This window comes from Brachycentrus maculatus, unplaced genomic scaffold (assembly GCF_059751285.1).
Source record: "Brachycentrus maculatus isolate JH-2025_06_01 unplaced genomic scaffold, ASM5975128v1 h1tg000331l, whole genome shotgun sequence".
Taxonomy (NCBI): domain Eukaryota; kingdom Metazoa; phylum Arthropoda; class Insecta; order Trichoptera; family Brachycentridae; genus Brachycentrus; species Brachycentrus maculatus.
The window spans coordinates 121,148-141,766 of NW_028281080.1; the positions used below are offsets into that span (position 1 = coordinate 121,148).

General features: G+C 31.4%; 1 protein-coding gene across 1 annotated transcript in view; it reads right to left on the minus strand.

Moving 5' to 3' along the window:
• 5-HT2B (5-hydroxytryptamine receptor 2B) overlaps positions 1–20,619 on the minus strand; it is a 145,945-nt gene that overhangs the window by 42,978 nt on the left and 82,348 nt on the right. The window lies entirely within an intron of this gene.

The window sequence follows — 20,619 nt, forward strand, 5'->3', positions numbered from 1 at the left end:
AATCGGAGATAATCCAGATTTTGTGAACAAGTATTTGGACGCACTCAAAATATTTAAAGCATTTACTTTGTGGTTATTCATTTTTACTTATCTATTTTTTTATAAAAATGTTAATAATATTAGTAAATAGCCACTCACCGAGATTTTTATGTCTTTTTGTCTTGTCTTTTTAGATTTTCGAAACCGGTAGACATAAAAATCTCGGTGAGTGGTTACATATTAATACTATTAACATTTGTGTAGAAAACATACATAAGCATTTATTATGTATTTTTTCGACAGTCACTTTGTGGTAAGACATGATTAAAATTTTGATTAAAACAGTAGATGTTTTGAACAGGTAGATGACTGATGGAACAGGCAGATGATTTCATATATTTGGGTAGTATGTTTTCTAGGGATGGAAAGTTTGATAAAGACATAGAAAGGAGAGTGAATGCTGGGAACAGAGTGAATGGTGCACTAAAATCAGTTTTAGCAAATAAAAATCTATCAGCGGAAGCTAAACTGGCAGTACACAATGGAGTTCTGGTTCCAACCCTTATGTATGGAAGCGAAGCATGGAGTTGGCAAAAGAACGATGAAAGCAGACTGAATGCAGTCGAAATGCGATCGCTCAGACGAATGTGTGGCAAAACGATGTTTGATGGATGTTCGAATGATGAAATAAGGAAAGAATGTAAGGCTGAGATAAGCATTATCGATAAAATTAAGAAAGGTGTGTTGAGATGGTTTGGACATGTGGAGCGTATGAGTGAAGAAAGAACGGTTAAACAAATTTATGAGGCGAATGTAGTTGGAAAAAGAAGCAGAGAACGACCGAGGAAAACTTGGCACAATCAGGTATGTCAAATACTTGAAAGCGGCCGGGTCAGGAGTCGTAATAATCGTCGGGTATGTATGAGGAGATGCATGAATGTAGAAGAGGCAAAGAATGTTTGCAAAGACAGAGTGGTGTGGCGTTCGATTCTCTCTGCCTACCCCTGCGGGGAAGCGGCGTGATGGTTAGTTAGTTTAGTTAAAACAGTTGTAATTGGAGATAATCCAGATTTTGTGAACAAGTATTTGGACACACTCAAAATGCTGTATGTTATAGAATGATTTTTTTTAAAGGCTTACTCTTTTTGTTATTTGTTTTAATTTTTTTACCTTTCACAATATTTTGTTGGTGTGTCCAAATCCATTTAAAAAGTCTGAGTTTCTTCACATAGGATTTATTTTAATAATTTGACATCTCAACATAGATGGAGAAGAATACGGAATATTTACAGAGCTTATCACTAGACAAGTTTGACAAAAAATGTTCTCTGCTTAATAAAAGCCTTTTTTTTGCTTAATAAATGTTTTTTCTTTCAAAATTTAAACCTAAATTGTTCGAAATCTTATAAACCTAGAAAAGTAATTCTATTCCCTGTCCTTTCCTTTTCTTCTTTTCCTGTCACTGCCATCTCCTTTTCTCTTTATCCCATCCTTGTCTCATGTCTCTTCCTTTATATAGACCTCTCTTATGTATAGTTGTGAAACACTATAATTGGAACTCATGATTTTATTTTTTGTATTCTGTATGTATCAACATTTTGAGTGTGTCCAAATACTTGTTCACAAAATCTGGATTATCTCCAATTACAGGAGTTATTTTCATATAATTTTTGACATCTCATCAAAGATGAAGAAGAATATGGAAGTCTGGACATTTACGGGGCTTACGACCGTCATAGGCTGATTTAAGTGATCACTTTACACACGTGTAACATTACACGTGTGTAAAGTGATCACTTAAACCAGCCTATGACGGTCGTAAGCCCCGTAAATGCCCAGACTTCCATATTCTTCTTCATCTTTGATGAGATGTCAAAAAATAATACTGTATGTATCATATATTGTAACTGTTGTTCTTCCTTCCAATAAAATAAAATAAAATAAAATAAAAAGTTAACAATGCTTGTAATATACAAAATACATCTCAGAATTGTCTATATTAATACCCAATCGTTGAAATATGATACCAAACTATTGAATCTCACCGCACTATATCAACAACCCTCTACAACACAAATTGATGAGTTAAATTAATTGTTTTCATTAATTAAGGGTTAAAAAAAGCAACAATACATGGCCCCAGTAAACTCACACACGCTTTGTGATATATTTAGGAGATTCAAATTTTTGAGTCGTGTGGTTATCAATCATGGGCAGAATGGTTTATGTTTTTTTAATTTTTTAAATAGGTTTATTATTATTATTTTTAAATATTATTATTTTGTGAAATCTCAACTAAAATGAAGAATTTTATGAAAGTCTGGGTATTTTCAAGGCTTTTGACTTATCAAGGCTGGTTTAATGATCACTTCACACGGTGTAACCAAGCAATCCAGCATTTGTAAATTACAATGAAGACTCACTCATAATATTTTGTCTGAATAATCAAAACATAAAAAAACGTCTTATTTACTGTATTTTTATAATCACTACTATTTTTCTTTAACATTTCAGCAAAACGCAAGTAAAGTTGGGGTTTCCGACAAAATTCATTCCGAATCAAGTTTCAGTAGCGATAATTATCAAACAAACGAAAAATCAACGAGCTTTTTCAGTCTGTAATTGAAATTGACAGGTAGAATTCGTTTAAACTTTTGCCTAATTCGAATTTCTGAAAACTTTTGAAACTGACGTGAAACGTACAGTAAACAAGCAAACAAATTGTTTGCTTTTCCCCAAAACCAAAGATATTACCGCAAATGAAGCACCAAAATTTATTTAAAATTTAACATAGGTATATAAGGTATATCCACCTCCGTAGTGTAATGGTCACCACGCTCAGCTACCGTTCTGAAGGTCCCGGGTTCAATTCCCAGGGGGGTAAAATAAATATAAGTGATTTTTTCACTGTAATATTCCTTTAAAATTACCATGGACTGGCACCTGAAGCGGAGGGCTGATCACCTTTCCTTCATGTATAAACGATCAAGATAACACTGCGTTTATATGACACAGTGCCCTATGCACCATTGGGGTGCGGATAAGGGTTTTATTATTTTATTATTATTATATAATATAAATATCTTCTTCTTTTTCTTCTTTTAACTTTTATCTACTCTAGATGTACTGATGCAAAGGGTACTGATTCGTATAGATGCAACGTATAAATGTATTTTTACCATTTTTATGAACATGTTTTTTATGGAGATGTTATTAGAAGATCAGCTTAAAATTGCATACTAAACTCAATGCTGTCCTAAATATCAAATTGAATAATGCATAGATACGAAAAACTTCAAATAGTTTTAAGAACTAGTGAAGTGATATGTTAATTATGTAGTCTTATTAGGCGTACGCCTTTAGCGAGTGTTTTTGCCTAGTATTTTCACTCATGTATTACATGAAATTATTGTTTATAATTATACTACTACTACTACTACTACTACTACTACTACTCACGCCGTTTCCCCGCAGGGGTAGGCAGAGAGGATGGAACGCCACACTCTTCTGTCCTGACATACACTCCTCGCCTCCTTCACATCCATACATCTAGTCATACATGCCCTCCGATTACGCAGACTTTTGACACCGCCAGATTTTAGGTTCTGATTGATCTGATCGTGCCAAGTCTTTTTCGGTCGTCCACGTTCTGTTTTCCCTCTCACATTCGCCACATATATTTTCTTAGTCATTCTCTCGCTATCCATTCGCTCCACATGTCCATACCACCGCAAAAGCTCTTCCTAATCTTTTCAATTATTCCTCGTTCAGCCTTACATTCCTTTCTTATATCGTCGTTTATAATTATACTTAAAATATAAAGAGTCAATCCAATCCCGAGTAGACCAAGGATATAAAACTTAACAAGTTGGAATCTGAGTAGGGTCATGATAAGCGGTGTTGCATAAGCCGTAGCTAAATTTCAGAGTCACTTGGAAGTTAGGTAATTAAAAAAAGTGACTGCTGTAACAATAGTTAAAACAGTATTGTGTATTTGAAAAAAAAATCGTTTTAAATACAACACCATGTTCATAAATGGTTTAACGATATTGGTATTTTATTGGTATTTTAATAATGCAGCGCTTTTTTCAACAAACGGAAATAACGAAAGCTCTTTCATTAAATTCAATACATTAAACTTCCATTAAAATAACAAAAGGAATTATCAACCGTTGTTTAACTTGAATCGTCGACGTTAATGACAAATCCACTATCCATTAGCAACTAACCACAAACGAGAATCCATAGTCAAAACACAACAAAACTCAAGTAGGTATTTTGTAATACAGTACAGCCTCGGTACAACGGACTAATTGGTGGAGGAATGTTTGTTAAAACCGAAAGTCCGTTGTATAAAAACAGGTTGCAAATAAACTATTTTTTTTTGAAAATATGAATACTGCGTTTAAATTAATAAATTCAAGTGTCCTTTGAACGCAAAAATAAAGGAATGGGTAAAGAGTTAATACTTTGAAAATTGTTACATAGTTTTTGTATATTTAATTTTTATTTTTTGTGTTTATTACGTTTAAATATATAGATAAAAAAACGGATGTAAAAAAAACTCAACAGACAAGACACATAAGATGGCTTGATGGGTCTCTGCAAAAAAAGTTTATTGTGCTTATAATTATATGTATTTTTATGTATATATATATATATATATATATATATATATATATATATATATATATATATATATATATATATATATATATATATATATATATATATATATATATATATATATATATATATATATATATATATATATATATATATATATATACTATATATATATATATATATATATATATATATATATATATATATATATATATATATATATATATATATATATATATATATATATATATATATATATATATATATATATATAAATATTTACTTAACAAATAAATGTGTCATTATAAAAAAAAAAACACTGATTAAAAATAAAAGTGGAATTGGGCAGGTCATGTGCCATGTATGTCTGACTATACTCAGACATACATGGCGAAAAAAAATCGGCGAAAAAAGTGCTTTACTGGAGGCCTAGAAGGGCCTCGGCCAGGGCGCAGAAGCGTGGGTAGGCTCCAGACAAGATGGTCCGATGACATTAGGAAAGTGGCGGGCTTGCACTGGAAGAGAGTCGCTTGTATCAAAAAAGTGAGGAAGTCTAAGTAAGAGGCTTTTGTTCAATACTGGACACAAGAAGAAGGTTAAAGTAAGTAAGTTATATCCGAAGAGCGTTAAATAGAGGTCCGTTATATCAAGGTTTAACTGCACATATGTAGAATATTAAGGTAAGCTTAATGGAAATAGGCTATAATCCCCAAAAGTGTGTTAAATTATCTAAGTGATGAGTGATTCACCTAGGAAATTTAAGGTAGTTAAAATTGATCAAATCTTACGGTGGGCTTGTATAGTAAAATTATACAATTGTGCTATAAAAAGATAATGTTTTCATGATTATAAAACATGTTTAACCCTATACCAGTGGACATTTTTCAATTTATCTTAATACGTGGCTATCGTAAAATGTAAGAGGAAAAGAATAACTCACATTTTACCAAAATCTTTTGCTAAAACCATTTAAAAAATTGAGAAACATACTAGTTATCACTACATTATTTACATGTTTGCCTCGGTGATCCTCAAAAATTGGATATCTGTCGTGAATTTTACAAATATGTCGTAATCTTCTTCAAAACCTGATCTACAAATGGTGCATATGGCACTGTATCATAAAAATACAGTGTTATCTTGCTCGTGACACATGAAGAAAAGTTTTCACCATTCAAGCGCGGTGTCAGCTTTAAATAAAGGCCTAGATTGGGGTGACCAAGTGGATATTCCTATGCCAGAGAATATGCTTTGCGAAAATTACGAGACAAAGCTTTTTACTTGTCATTGAATTAATCTTGACCAACTACGATAAAATTTTGATTTTTTTTTTAAAAATCTGAAAAAATGCATTTTAAGCTTCATAATACATATTTGTTTTATAAATACCACACAATTCTCTATACTGTAATCCGAAAGCTCCTCTAATCCGAACAGAGAGTAAATTTTTAGTTTCAACGTTCGGATTATCGAGGTCCTGCTGTATATGTATAAATATTACTGAAACTTGAAATAGACAGCGAACGTAAGTATAAAGGGAAACTTTTCATCCCTTAAGTACTACTTTGTTCCAAAAACCGTTTAGGGTTTCGCTTGAGTCCACTTAGGTCTATTTGTTGTTGAGAAATTTAAATGTATCACACCTTGAAAAATGTCCTTTAAAATATTTTTATACAACTTCATAGAAAACTTCTCATAAAAGCCTCCTTGTATTATCATCAACATTTGCATTAATAATTATGAGGGATTTTTTTACATACATACTGCGATTAATTTTATTTAATTTTATTATTTTTTATTTTTTATAAAAGCGAAATATTTGTGTTTTTATTATTTACACTAATATGTATATTTCATGCTATTTCTGTGAGCCTAAGCGGCTCATTATTAGAAAAAGGTATCAAATTGTGGTATAGTGGATTCCAACCGAGAAACTCTAACTTGAGAGTCTGCGACACTAACCACGGGACCACAACCCGATTTTACCACAAAGTGACTGCTGAATCAACAGACTTCCATATTATTTTTCTTCTTTTTTAAGACGTCTTAAATGTGAATACGAGTATTCATTTTTGAATAGTTGGTTAATATATTCAAAATTAAACACGGTTATTGGATTAAATTCTACTTTTATTTACACATAATGATAATATGTGACGCGTTTCGTCTTATCAAGACATTATCAAACACTTAAACACACAAAGATTAGTATTTAGAAATTTTACAACTAAAATAACAAAGACTGCCTTTACTTTTTCTTAATATCTAATATTGTAAGTTAAAAAATAAACTTTTTCTTCTAATAACAAATGAATATTTTATTGTTCATTATTGAAATGCTTATTTAAATAAAAGTCGAATTCAATCCAATTACCGCGTTTAATTTTGGATATATTACCCACCAATTCAATGTGGAAGTCTACCAACTGTCTGCAGTTACAATAAATATTTTTTTGGTTAGAAAAGTAGTTTTCAGCACTTCATTTTCGGTTTTTCAACAGAGCTACCCCTAGGCGATAATTCATAGGAAACACGGCGTTTTATTGGGACTAAGTGTGGAAAGAGATTAACATAATCCCTGTGTGACGAGTAAGGACATCTCCGCGAATGCAAAGCCCTCGGGAAACGTAAAACACAAGAAAAGTACCTTCCTCACGCTGAGGGATGTGTGTACATGAAGGTTGGGTTTTTCCTCTCATTTTTATTATTCATGTTTCGCGTCCTGTCTGATGGAGTTTTCTGTTTTATTTATTTTTTTTTCGTAAATTATTATCTTGTCTTGTGTGTTCTTTCGTAAGCTCTTTGCGAAAGCTCGAGTGTTTTTTGGTGAGAGCGATCAGCCTTTTTTTGTTACTTGCTTGAGAGAGAGAGATAGAGACAGAAGAAGAAGAAGAAGAGGGAATGAGGGGAATAATTTCATATGGCATTAATTTTTTAAAGATATATAAATATCTTTGTAAAATTAATTAACTTTGTTTTCATAACTTTTTTTATTAATACAATTCAACCTACCGGTTTCAATAATACATTGTCATCATCAGGGTTTATTTGAAATAAAAAACATTTTTGTCACATAATTTCACCAAAAACTTCCACACACTCCATAAAAATCCTTAATGTTATTTTAAGGTAATAATATTAGGTTGATTTGTATAAACATTAGATAGATATTATAAAATGTACCACAAAGTATCTGCGGAAAACATTCAAGAAATGATATATAAATGCACTGTTGTAGGATTGCTTACGTATACTAGTTATAATTTTGATAGAATTGGAGTTTGGTTGATGGTGGCTCCTTCAATGGAGAAATTTATGAGTTTTAAACTTTAATTTGTAATTATGTGAGACAAATTTGTAAGCTAATTTGTAACACCTTATATTGATATTTGCCCTATTTAACGATTTTTTCGTGTAATATTTCACCCGTAACATTGTATACCTACTGATATATGTATAGACGAGTATACCTCGTTTTTTGGGATTTTTCGTACAATTTTCTGCCCATAACAATATGTATTTATATACCAACCGCAGGATAAAAAATCCTATATCTTTTTGTACAAATAATAATAATATGAACAATAATAAATTTTTAACAATTTTTATAGAACGGACAGAATAGTGTGTTACAATCGAAGTCATAAAAACGTTAATAAACACATTTTTCTTCGGATTTTCGAGACAATTGCTAGAAGCATGTGTTACGGGAAACTTTCTTTGAAAGAAAAACAAAGAAAATGGTTTATGTTCACGTCTTACTCAAAGAGCTACGTGACTTCCATTTTCTGGAATTTCTTTATATCAGAAGGAGAATTGATATCCCGTCGTACATTACAGCTTTAAAGCTGCCATTCCGTGGAGAAATATGACGCTGTATATATTTTTAAAACAATTCAGGACAGTTTTTTTAAACTCCTTTCAGGGCTAGTAGGGTAGTTTTTACATAGAAAGTAGGTAAGTAGGGTAACGTAGGGTAGTTTTCAAATCGTTTGAGCTCCAAAGCCTAAATAGCTGATTTTATTACGAGTATTATTGTAAACTCATTGCACAATTTATACAGGAAAAGATAAACTGGCAGTATACAATGGAGTCCTGATAATATTTCGAAGTGAAAAATGGAGTTGGTAAAATAAGGATAATAGTAGAGTTAATGGAGTTGAAATGAGATCTCTTAGACGAATGTATGATAGATGTTCGAATGGTGTTATAAGGAAATAATGCAAACATGAGCATTATCGATAAAATTAAGAAAGGTGTGTTGAGATGGTTTGAACATGTGGAACGAATGAGTAAAGAAGGAACGGTTAAACAAATTAATTAGTAGAATGTAGTTGGAAGACGGAGTAGAGAAAAACCAAGAAAAACTTTGCACGGTTAGGTCAGGAGTCAAAATAATATGCAAGTATACTTATAGTATATTATTGGTAGTATATGTATAGTATATTATATGTAAATTTGTAATTTATGTTTTTTGTTCAATTTTCAAGTACTATCTACCCTCCGATTGCAAACAGCCATATATGGTATTAAACGTTTTGATCAATATCACTAGTCTGTTTTTAGTTGGTTGGAAGATATCGCTTTTAAGCAATAAGCCCGCCAATGTACTTATTAATTTTGTGTAGGCACATGAAGTTTAAATAAAATAAAATAAAATATGAGGAGATGCATGAATATGGACGAGGCGAAGAGAGTTTGCAAAGACAGAGTGGTGTGGCGTTCTATTCTCTCTGCCTACCCTGCGGAAGTTAGAAAGTTAGTTTTTTAGGTAGGGCGATTAAAAATTAATGTATTTTTCAGCCACCAAGCGAGCTACCAACAAGGCAACATGTAGCCGACTAGGTCCCGTTGTGTTTGCGTCCTGAGAGATGTTTTGTAACAGTGACCCATCTGGCAATCCTATCATGAGTGTAGAAAGTTACGAAACTCACTCCGCTAAAATTCCAACTCTGAAACATTTTTTTCCGATTTTGGCTTTAAAAGCATATGTCTGTTGGAAAAAAACAGATTTCAGTTTGAATCTCATCCCATTTAAGCAGGAGTTGAATGATTGTGAAAATTGCTTTCCAAAAAAATTGTTTGTTTTATCAGATGATGAAATCTCAACAAGCGAGATGTAAAATTAAAAAAAACTACCAAAAACTTAAACCGTCTTGAAAAAGAAAGCTACACAAATGTACTGCATGTACTCTTCACTTCTTCCACATTCATGCACTCCTGATACACATTTGAATAATGAAAAGGGAACCAAATTGGATTAGATTATATAAAATAAATAGCAAATGTATTGTATAATATGTAAATAAATAATGCAAATCATTGCGTATAACAAATATTATATAATATATATATATATATATATATATATATATATATATATATATATATATATATATATATATATATATATATATATATATATATATATATATATATATATATATATATATATATATATATATATATATATATATATATATATATATATATATATATATATATATATATATATATATATATATATATATATATATATATATATATATATATATATATATATATATATATATATATATATATATATATATATACATATAACAAGTATTTTTAAAATGATATGTTATCTGCTGCTTTTTTCGAGAAAAAAAATACAGGGATTATTTTTACGATGGTCGTTATTTTCTAATGATGTAAACATTTTAGCTTTTATCTTATAAAAATAAAGAAAATATCCGATCCAGCCCACGCGAAAAGCTTTATAAGCTCAACAATATGGTGTGGGAAGAGCCTAAATTCTTGGAAATAACTTTCAGAATTAATAAACTCAAGTAAAGAGCATTCGCGTGGCTTAACCTAATCTAATATTTTTAACAGCCAAGTCATTTCAACGCGGGACAAATATTATCGATTTTATCAAATCCAAAAAGCAGTAAGAAATTTAATTACTCAAAAGTAATTTTTTAATCTCCAAAAAAGGTCTTAAATTTTGTATTTCTTATGATGATTATTAATACAAACATGAGAAGGCATAAGAAAATGTGTAGTAAAAATTATAAATGAAATTCGATTTTACAACATTTTGAGTGTGTCCAAATACTTGTTCACAAAATCTGGATTATCTCCAGTTACAGGAGTTGCTTTCATATTATTCTTTGACATCTCATCAAAGATGAAGAAGAATATGGAAGTCCGGGCATTTACGGGGCTTACGACCGACGATGAGATGTCAAAAAATAAATTCGATTTTCATTGATATTTCAACATAGATAAACAATAAACTTATGTGAAATATTTGTACTTACATCTCAATGTAGATGACTAAATTTTTAATGGATTTTCGATCTATCATAAGCTAGTTTCAGTGAGACACGTATATCATTCACCATTCGACCCTTGACCATACTACTAATTTTTTTTAAAAATAAAAAACTAAAAAATATTAAAATTAATATCCAATCGAGGAACGCAGATTTCTTATCTTGGATTTGGACACAATCAAAACGCTGTGAACGAAATATATATATTTTTTAAGTAATAATTATTTATATTTTAATATGATATGTTTTTGCAGGTTTGAGGAGTCTGTTGTTACAAAGAATATCAAGTTGTGAGAAAGTGGACTCGAACACAAAACTGTGTAAAAGAGTGAAAAGACATTTTTGAATTAGATGTGTTTGAGATGAGAATAAGAAAGTCTGATATTTACAGAGATTACGACCTGTCATTGGCTTAAGTGATCACTTTATATACCTTATAACATCCACCATTGTTTTCATGTTTTTTAAAAAAATATTTTTCATGTCAATCATATTACTCGAATTGTAGCATGTTAATCTGCACATTTTTCCGAAATTTTAGTAATGAGGTTTTTATTCATGTGTAGAATGAGGAATGTAACACTGTGTATAAATTGAATACTTAAACCAGTCAATGATAAATCGTGAGCTCTGCTTATTTTCATATTTTCAAATCAATTAAAAAATTAAGTAATACCAGTATTGGTGAATAAAAGTTTATATATTTTTAATACTAAAAATATTTTGGTTGGTTGGAAGATATAGCTATAGCAATAAGCCCAGCTATGCGGATATTTATTTCCTCTACATCAAGTTAAAATAATGTAATAAATATAATATGGTCATATTCAAATATTTTTTTGCCCGTATAAATTATGCAAAGAACAAAATCCAAAACAAATAAATTTTACTTTTATAAGCTCTATTTAAAAATATGTAATTTGCCATTCATGAATTTCATTTTAAATTTAGATTTAGATCCCGAAAGTAACCTAATTTTTATACAAACAAAAATATTAAGAGTTACTTAAAACGTGCGCATAAAATTATTTTACGTATAATATAATGGAAACCATTTTTTAAAAATGCAAATGAATTTTCATTTACCCGGTTTATCGCTTTGTATTTTACAAACAGGCTGCTCACTGAAATGCTCCCCTGAACTTCCCATACTGAAAAATATGAGGAAATTTCAGCGTACATATTTGACCATCTGGAAAGCCACCCTTCTTTTGGACCAACGTTGAGCGCAAACAGACATAAAAACTCGATATTTTCAATGCGTTTTCATTTTTTCATGAATTTCATTTTTCAGTTATTTTGAAGCAGAATTATAAGTTTATTTTAAGTAATTAAAATGTAACTTTGTTTAAAAATCGTTATAAATGTTTTACTTTAACTCAATGTTGATGTCTACCGCTAAGCGGTTAGCTTCGAAACCGGTAGACATAATAATTAAGTTAAAATAAAATATTTATAGTGATTTTAAAACAAAGTTACATTTTTATTATAAAATGGAAAATCACAAAGTTGGTGCTTACATATGTACATAACAATACATTATAAATATTGTGACTAATAAAATACAAAAGATTATTTCCTATTAAGCTCAATAGCAAGGCTGTAAAAGTCAACAAAAGCAAGCGTAGTGATGCAAATCCTTGTAACTCCTTTGGGGTAAATATTTAAGTACCGTTTAGTCCTACATAAACACCCTAAAAGTTTCGGATCTCTTACTTTCACCAACATCAGATCTTACCTCGGCTGTATAAACATACGTTCAAAAGCTAAAGGACCAAAAGCTAATGGGGAAAACTTGCGCTTAGCCAGGCCTCTTATACCTTTGTTGAGATGACTTACGAGTATAATAACAGGAGCAGAAATCATAACGGTCTTATGTTGTAATTTAAGATATGTTCGTCCGCCTCCGTAGAGTAATGGTCAGCACGCTCGGCTACCGTTGTGGAGGTCCCGGGCTCGATTCCCAGGGGGGGTCAAATAAATATAAGTGATTTCTTCCACTTAATATTTATTTAATATCACCCTGGACTGGTACCTGAAGCGGAGGTCTGATCACCTTTCTTTCATGTGTAAACGATCAAAATAACACTGCGTTTGTATGAAGCAGTGCCCTATACACCATTGCGTGCGGATAAGGGTTTTTATTATTATTGTTTATATATATTTGTAGAACTCTATTTTTATTTAAGGATTAAAATAATTTTAAAACTGAACACTGATTTTACAGTCAACAAGTACCGTAGCGTAGTTGGGTAGACGCTCGACTGCGAAACTGGCCGCCAGTTGCAAAATAAATTCAAGAAAGATTTATTGTCAAGTGGCCTGGGTATTTGTATTGTATTTTTCACATTTACCTTCCTTATTCTTACTATCCTACCTGAAGACAAGCCTCCAAAAGTATAGGCTTTGCGGGTTATTCATATTAAAATAAATTGTAAATGTTACACGTATATAAAGTTATATACTAACCAGCCTATGATAAATTATAAGCCCCATAAATATAATTCGTCAGCAGAACTTAGGGACGCGGATCTGACTTGGGAGGATGCAAGGGAGCTGGCAGCCGACAGAAAAGCCTGAAGACAGTTTGTGGACTCCATATGCTCCACCTAGGGAGCGGATATGGTTATTATTTATTTTATTTTATAAATATGAAGATTTCCATATTCTTCTTCATCTTTGTTAATTTTGAGAATTTATAAATGGAGAGACCCAAATTTGTGAATATGTCATTTAAAAAAAAAGTCTTCTAAATTAGGAGTCGAAATAATCGGCGGGCATGTACGAGGAGATGCATGAACGTGGAAGAGTCGAAAAAAGTTTGCAAAGACAAAATGGTGTGGCGTTCTTCTCTCTCTGCCAACCCCTGCGGAGAATCGGCGTGGTGGTTAGTTAATAAGTAAGTCTTTTATTTTTTTTTATAAAAAAAGAGATTGATTGCTTAAATTGGTTTGTAGTTAGCGCTTTCGTTAACTTTCAAACCTCTGAACGGAGAATGCAAGCTGTTAAGCTTAAATGTCTTTTTTTTTGTATTTTTTAATGGGCATTGTATTTTAATACCAGGATTAGGGGATTGCTAAGCGAATTTGAGAGTTGAGAATTAAGCAGTTGAAACCTTAAACAGTTTGGGAGTAGAAAGGATTAGAAATTTAAGTAATTTAAGTAAAGGTAATCGGAGCAAAACAAAATAAGGGATTAATGAAGGCAACTCTCTTGACGGTTCTTGGATTACAAATTCAAAGTTTAAGAAACTTTGAAAGTCAGTTTGAAAATAGTTGACATTGCATATTTGAGTAAAATAAACAGTTTTTTTAAATAAGGAGTGGTGAATTGATTCCATTGTCTGGTCGCTTGGACAGAGAAGGAATTACTGAAGAATGATGTGTTATGGCGAGGAATGGAGAGTGTTCTTTCTTGGGAAGAACGAAGTGATAGACGATGATCTGAGAGGTATTTACAAGGTTTGTCTGAAAAGTTTCCGACCTAACAACAACAAGTCTTTTTAAAAATAAAAATATTTATATTTTTCTACATAATCTCCTTTTACGTATATACACATCTCCCAGATATGCTCTCATTTCTTAAACCCGTCCAAATAGTAGTTGGCGTCTTTCCCTGCAAAATAGTCATTTACGAAGGTGATGGCTTCCTCATTCGATGAAAATCTCTGTCCTCCGAGCGCAATTTTTAGCTTAGGGAACAAAAAAAGTCGCTTGGGGCTAGATCTGGTGAGTAAGGAGGGTGGTCAAGTAGTTCAAACCATAATTCGTGAATTTTTGCCATAGAAACCGCTGAAGTGTGAGAAAGCGCATTGTCGTGATAAAAATTTTTTTTTTCTTCTGCAAATGTGGCCGTTTTTCCGTATTCTTTCTTGGGATGTACGAAGCGATAGACTTGATCTGAGAGGTATATAAAGTTTTCAACAAGATATTTAAAATCATCGTCAATATCCACAAGCGACACAGCGAAGATAAAGACACATTTTATTCATGCATTACTTACAATACATTACAATGAAGAAACTGATTGTGTTATCCATTTAAGTTTTCGCTAGAGTTCACATCATAATTTTCATTACCAAACAACGTCAGACACTGCTTTTGTCACTAACGTGACTACAAGTATCGCACTCCATTAACAATCCATTAACTCCATTGTTTAATGTACAAGTTGCTTTCCGTCTCCCGAATTCACAGTCGTTTAATATTACACAACCTGGTCATATTTTTATTATTATTATTTTATTTTATCTGTGTTATAAACCTTGGGATAAAGTGTGCAAGCCTCTAAAGTTAATATAACAAATAAACTATACAAAATGCTATAAAAAATAAACTGTACAAACAAAATAACAACAAAAATATGAAAGGAAATATAAGTATACAAAAAAGAAGCTACATCAAAGATATAATATATAAACATTAACATTTTTTTTGTTCTTGAATGTTTTTTTTAAATACTTTGTGGTACATTTTACTAACTTTTTAAACTTTATATGTTTTAAACTTTATTAACTTTATAAGTTTTAGAATTTAGTACATAAATCCCGATGATGACAAGGTTCTTGTCAAAACCGGTTGGATAAAGTATGCCAAAAAAGTGGTTAAAACAATTTATTTTATTTAATAAAGTTTTTAAACAAAATATACAAAAAAAACAAAGAAAATTAAACTCTTCTTCTTCTTACACTTATCCGCACCCAATGGTGCATTTTCTTGATCGTTACTTACATGAAGGCAAGGTGATCACTCCTGCGCTTCAGACTCCAGTCCAGGGTAATATATAAATATTACATTGTAAAATCATAATTTTTTTTTCTTCTCTCCCTTGGGAATCGAACCCAAGACCTTCAGCACGGTTACTTAACGCGCTAACTATTACACTACGGAGTCGGACAAAGTATATGAAGTATAAGAAAAAGTCATATGAAGATAAGTCATAATGTTATTCATAATATGTTTTTCCAAAATACATCACCGTTATCGTCTATGTTCCCATTAAATAAGTCCCGCCTCTAAATCCCCCCTCTAGTTACTAACCCACCCACCTCTTTATTTATTTAAATAATTTTTGTGCTCGTCAGTTTAATCGTTAAGTAATCACCTGTTGATAATAACATCTATAGTTTTCGAAACTAGTAGTGTGTAATGAAATTAAATATAATAAGTGGTTTTATAGAAGTGTTTTATTTTTTTGAAATAATCAAGATGTCATTCCACAAAGTAAATGGCGAATCTAGAAAAAATATACTTACACACATCGCTCACTCCTTTCAAGAACGTCATAAATAAAAAAAATCGTCAATTTTCAGTTGTGCATGTTTTCGGAATGCCCAGAAAATGTACTTTATCCCAGCAAAAGAGACATATTTTTAACTTAATATTTACCCGCTACAGGGCAGAAACTATTGTTTTTGCATTTTGAAGAAAAGGTATTGTTGAATTATTTTTTTAAACATACTAAATATTTTTGAAATGGAGAAAAAACTTCAGGTTTTACCTAAAAAGATCTGTTGCACAATAAAAAGTTCAAAAAGTGGCTTGATATTTATTTTTAATCCATTGTATTATATTTTTAAACTTAATAACGTTCCTGAAACATCAAGTTTTTTGATTTATGACGTTCTTGAAAGGAGTGAGTGACATATGGAATGAACAGTTATGGCATTGAGTTGCAATACAAGTGATCATCCTTTTTCTCCTGTTGAGTTTTTTTTTTGTTTTTCTCACCACTAAGGCAGATGCTGTGGAGTTGATCGATCCATGCAAAGGCCACAATCGACAATAATTCTACACTATCCTAACCTTTAAGATGCAATAAAAAATATTTTAACAAAATTATAAGTTAAAATAAGTCATTTAAAATATTCGGCACGTGATTTTATAAAGAAATAAGTAAATTTAGTCATGAAGTTTAAGAAAAGTTTATAATATATGTATATTGAATTTATTTATCGTGAATTATCATAAAAATGTTTTTTAAATACAAAAAAATATTGTTAAAAGTTTATGTGAATTTATTCAGCTTGAAATACAGGGTGGTACAACGCGTATTAACGGTGTTATTACGGATAAACTTGAAAAGACTAAGAGCGTTTGTCCACTACACAGAATTACACGGAATATTACCGTCCGGCACGTCAGTTAGCGTTTTAAAACGACGATTGGCTTCGATTGGCCTGTGTTTTTGTCCATATTTTTTCGGATCTGTGCTCTTGATCGGTGCGTGAACACGTTGCGCGTAAATTTGATCACAACATTTTGAATGTTTCCAAATACTTGTTCACAAAATCTGGATTATCTCCAATTACAGGAGTTATTTTCATATTATTTGTTGACATCTCATCAAAGATTAAGAAAATATGGAGTATATATCATCTCACCAAAAGATGTCTCTAGTGAAGCTCTAATGATTCAAGAACAATGTTTCAAAATTGGTTCTTATATACAGAACTTCCAAGAATTTGAGTAGTGTGTATTTACCCCCCACAGCGGGTATGTCGTCAGACCATCTTTTTTGAGGTCTTCCAACTCCTCTCTTATACTCACAAGGTATCTCTTTAAAAAATATTAAAACAATTGTATCAGGGTAATATAGTTGGTAATAGAAGCAGAGGAAAACCAAGGCAAACATGCTATGAAAACATGCAAAACAATCTTTTCCAACGTCCATATCACGGACAGAACAGTGACCGTTATTAAATAATGTGGCAGCACTGAAGCGCTGTGTTGCGATTACCAGCGAACTAATCTCCTTACATCATCTCTCCAGAATTACGTGTGTTATTAACAATTTTATTGCCATCATTTTTATCTTATTTTATAGAACAATGTAGTTGTAAACAAAATATAGCTGGTTAAGTATAGGCACCCACCGCTTATAGACGGAATAATAAATATTATATTTAATTGATATTAGTAATGTTAGTAAATAACCACTCACCGACTACTTCTGTCTACCGGTTTCGAGACGTACCCGTCTCTTCGTCAGGACATACACTACAATTTAACAATCATGCGAACAACACTACACCACACCCACTTAGTACTATTCACATACACTATCACTACACATGCAAAACATGCAGAGCTAAGCATAGTTTCCCAAAAGCATGGTGGGACTAACAACTCGCTCTGCATGTTTTGCATGTGTAGTGATAGTGTATGTGAATAGTACTAAGTGGGTGTGGTGTAGTGTTGTTCGCATGATTGTTAAATTGTAGTGTATGTCCTGACGAAGAGACGGGTACGTCTCGAAACCGGTAGACAGAAGTAGTCGGTGAGTGCTTATTTACTAACATTACTAATATCAATTAAAATGTTTAACCACAAAGTAAATGCTTTGAATATAAATAATAAATATTATATTTGTTTATAACAATAATAAATTTATTTCGACTAAAGGCAAAAAATAAAGTAATGGGTAAATATTGACCAAGAGCTAATATTGTGAAAAAAATCTTGTGCTGTGTGTATTTTCATAAAACACTTCAGTTTTTGAAACACTCAAAAACTTCAGAAAGTAGTCAGGTCAAAAGTCGGAATAATCGGTGGGTATGTATGAGGATTGTCCGCCTCCTTAGTGTTATGGTCAGCACGTTCGGCTACCGTTCTGGACGTTCCGGGTTCGATTCCCAAGGGGGGGTGGTCAAATAAATTCAAATGATTTTTTCACTCCTATATTTATTCAATATTTCCCTGGACTGGTACCTGAAGCGGAGGGCTGATAACCTTTCCTTCATGTGTTGACAATCAAGATAACACTGCGCTTATACGATGCAGTGCTCTATACCATTGGGGTGCGGATAAGGGTTTGAATGAATAGATATGCACGATATGGAAGAGGTGAAAATTGTTTTCAAAAGATAGATAAAAAAATAGATTGGTGTGGCGTTCCATTTTCTCTGCTTATCCCTGCAAGACGATTAGTAATTTAGTAAGTTTTTTGGTCACTTCATTAGTATGTCAAAAACTGACGTACAACATTTAAAGTTAGTTATATAAAAATATATTAATACACTTCGAAAATCACGTTAAAAGGTTCCTAAATATAACTTTTCTTTAACAAAATTATTTTCATAACAAATTTGACAAATTTCGCATGTTTTACCCGACAGATGTAAATTTTTAACAAGGCGAAATCAACTTTTGCCTCTTGAACGTGTTACATAATATAGTGAAATGTAAAAATGTTCAACTTTTGCTTTTTTCGAAAAAATTCAATTCAAAGAAATGTTTTTCTCGAGTCCCGGAGAGTTATTTGTTCAGATAAGTTCGCGAAAAATGTTTTTAAATAATTTGTAAAAAAAATTCGCGAGACGAAAATATCCTTGAGCTTCATGCCTGAATTTTTCATGATTTATTTATAAAAGCACGTGCTGAATATTTTGGTAGAGCTTAATCAAATATTATTTTGAAACACGAGAGTTTTTTGTATCAAATTTAATGTAAATGTGTGAAAAGCGTGATCTCTTGAAATAGCAACTCCAATCTCAATCTGCGTATGAGAATTACACAATTTTTAGCGAATTTTTATGGTGATGAATGTCAACTTGGACTATCACCTAAGCTACCATAAAAAAATTAAAGTATTTGAAACGTGGTGATATCGCCCACTCCTTTCAAGAACGTCATAATTCAAAAATGGTCAATTTTCAGATGTGCATATTTTCAGAATACCCAGAAAATATACTTTAATATACTTAATATTTACCCGCTACAGGGCAGAAAATGTTGTTTTTGCATTTTGAAGAAAAGGTATTGTTTACTTATTTTTTAAAATAAACCAAATATTTTTTAAATGGAGAAAAAACCTTCAGGTTTTACCTGAAAAGTTTTGTTGCACTGTAAAAAGTTCAATAAGTGGCTTGATATTTATTATTAATACATTGTGCTATATTTTTAAACTTTATAAACGTTCTCCTGAAAAATCAAGTTTTTTGATTTATGACGTTCTTGAAAGGAGTGACCGATATATCACTACATTTCAAATACTTCAAATTTATTAATAAAAATTATTAATATGTGACACGTTGAAAGCGTTTGAATGAAAATATATTTTAAGACTCGTGGAAAAAGAGTTACAACATTTTGAGTGTGTCCAAATACTTGTTCATCTTGCTTCTTTACATCTCACCAATAAATGTCTCTAGTGAAGTTCTAGTGATTCAAGAACAAGGTTTCTAAATTGGTTCATGTATAAAGAACTTCCAAAAATTTGAGTAGTGTGGTTGTCAATAATGGGTAGAATTGGTGAATGTTACACGTGTGTAAAGTGATCACTTAAACCAGCCGATGACGGTCGTCAGCCCCGTAAATGCCCAGACTTCCATATTCTTCTTCATCTTTGATGAGATGTCAAAAAATAATATAAAAAAGAGTTGTTGTACACTATAAAAAGGAGTTATTTGAAATGTGATGCTAAAGCGCCACATTTCAAATTACACGAAGTGAACCATGAATGATAATGAGAGTGTAATATTACCATACCACAAAGTTAACAATGGTTTTAATATACAAAATGTGTTTGAAATATTGTTGGAAAGAAGTCGTTTTAAAACGCAGGAAAAAAGAGAGACATTATAGTCACTGTAAAAAGGACACATTTAAAACGTAGTTCTAAAGCAGAATGAAAAAATTCGATAAGTTAAAAGAGTTCGAATAAAAACACGATTAAAATTTTTTTTAAAAAATAG